Below are 2298 nucleotides of genomic sequence, written 5' to 3'. Positions count from 1 at the left end.
TTAACAGCTCAAAGTAGCAAAACTGTAGCTGAATGCTAAAATTAGCATGACAGGAGTTAAAAGCTCAAAGTAGCAAAACTGTAGCTAAATGCTAAAATGAGCATAATTGTAGCTAAAATCTAATTAACATGACAAACGCTTAAAGCACCACAAGAAAACAAAAATAGAGCAAGAATGCAAAAGAAACTGTTAGAGAACAATGTTTCTAATGGATCAGAAGAGACAATATTTTTCTGTGGAACTTTTTTTTTTAAATAAAGCTAAATAAATCATCTTTCCATTCCTTTTACCTGCTTCTCCTGATCACAGGGAGCTGGTGCCTGGCACTTTGTGTGAGGTGGGAGACACTCTGGACAGGTCGCAAGTCCATCACAGAGACAACAATGCCTTTTATTTTTAAAATAACTTAACTCTATAATTTCTCTGTGCGACAATGACAATTGTTATGTGTTAAAAAACTAAGAAACAAGCCGCATCTATTCCAGCTGAAAACATCTTCACCAAACGAAAGCTTCTCTGATTAGAGGAGCAAATTTGGAGTTCACAATTTTCTCATCCAATTAAATTCTTATTAGTTTGATTTGCTTTGATACTTCTTCAGTAATTGTGTGCGATTGGACAAAATTACAATTGTAGCTCACAAATACCTCAGAGATTTATAGACTATTTCTGTAAAAACAACAAAAAAAATCTGCTCATTTGGCGTTTTACTCAAAAATAGTTTTGCCATAGAAGCACGGGCTCATTTTACTTCTTTCTGCCTGTGTTATATACTTCCTTAACACATTTCAAAACTCAAAAATTGTTTTACCAGTGAAATTCCAATACTTAATATATTCTGCTTTTGCCCCTGTGGCTCATCTGAAATTGAAAATCTGAACGCAGAAGATGTTGGTCTCAGACTGTATGTGAGGGTGCTGTTTGTACCAGGAGGAGGTGGAGATTTGATTTTTCCCTGATTGTTGTCTAAACCCTCTGCATCGTTCCTCTGAGCTCTCGCTGTGTTTTAAAAACGTCAGGCTCTTTCCATTTGGGTTACTGATCAGCAAGTCTTTACTCATAAGCTGCAAGTTGTCCTTTTCAGGCGCTCGTTGACATTAACCGCACGGACAAATCAGAATTGTTTCATGTTGTCTATCATTTTTTATTAATCTTTTTTTATTTTTTATTTAGCAGCCTTGCCACAAAAACAAACTTAATATTCCTTGAATGCATTTTGCCTGCCTTGTTTCATGTCTTAGTTTTAGGCTATGTTCACCTTATGGTAAGAACTAACAGCTGTAGCCGTTTTGGTCGAACGTTGAAAATAACATTATGCACGATGTCACGAGATGTGCTCTGACTATGTGTTGAGAATGACTCTCAGCTACTACCATATCAAACTGTAGCCTACTATTTGTAAAACTGACTGAGTTGTAACCATTCTTGTTTGTGATAAGGTTAACATCATAAAATTGGTTTACAAGTGAATCACTTGTAGATGTGGATCTAGTAATTAATTCTTAAAGAATAAATTAAAATTCATGTTGTGGTTTATTTAATATTTTGCTAACAGACATAGTTTACTTCAAAAAGGTAATGACAAAAATTTAAAAGTGTTAGTGCTCAGAATATGTGATGGGAATCAGTCGTAGTAACTACCATACAAAATTTTAAGTCAACATCGAGGATGAATACCAGACACTTCTGTATTTTATAAAGTTGCTTATCTGTGGCGGCCATGATCAATAGGGTTGACCCCACGGGGTTTAAGTTTGGGTTTATTGTCACATGCAGATCAACATAAGGTCAACAATGCAATGAAATGGGGCCGAGATGGTGTAGAGGCAGGGCAGCCGGCTTGGGACCCGAGAGTCCCAGGTTCGATCCCCAGTCACTGCACATCACGTGGCGTCTCTGGGCAGCACGTCTAATCCCCAAAATGTCCCCCGGGCGCTTTCAATAGCTGCCCACTGCACCACCTGGTGGTGGATGGGTTAAATGCAGAGACTAATTTCGCCATTGTATGGAAACATACAGTGCTGACATTGTGATGACATTATTATTATTATTATTAAATGCTGAGGATGAGAAGAACCGCCTCGACTCGCCAATAAAATAAAATAAATAAATAAATACAACAACGACCAGAAAAAACAAAGCATGCAACAAAAATACTAAAAACAAGGCGCCAAAAGTGAAAAAGAAATGCATCTACAGCAGCATGGTCCTATTAGCGAAGTGGTTCTGTTGGCAGTGAGGTTCTCTTAGTAACATGGTCCCATTAGCAACATGGTCCTGTTAGCAGAGTGGTTCTCT

At 37.6% G+C, this 2298-nt stretch overlaps 1 protein-coding gene across 1 annotated transcript in view; it reads left to right on the top strand.

Annotated features, from left to right (window-relative positions):
* tafa5l (TAFA chemokine like family member 5, like) overlaps window positions 1-2298 on the top strand; it is a 69625-nt gene that overhangs the window by 15723 nt on the left and 51604 nt on the right. The gene's annotated exons all lie outside the window — the stretch shown is intronic.

The sequence above is a fragment of the Nematolebias whitei genome, chromosome 11, assembly GCF_014905685.2.
Source record: "Nematolebias whitei isolate Nwh7 chromosome 11, NemWhi1, whole genome shotgun sequence".
Classification (NCBI taxonomy): domain Eukaryota; kingdom Metazoa; phylum Chordata; class Actinopteri; order Cyprinodontiformes; family Rivulidae; genus Nematolebias; species Nematolebias whitei.
This window is presented reverse-complemented; position numbering and strand designations above follow the sequence as displayed.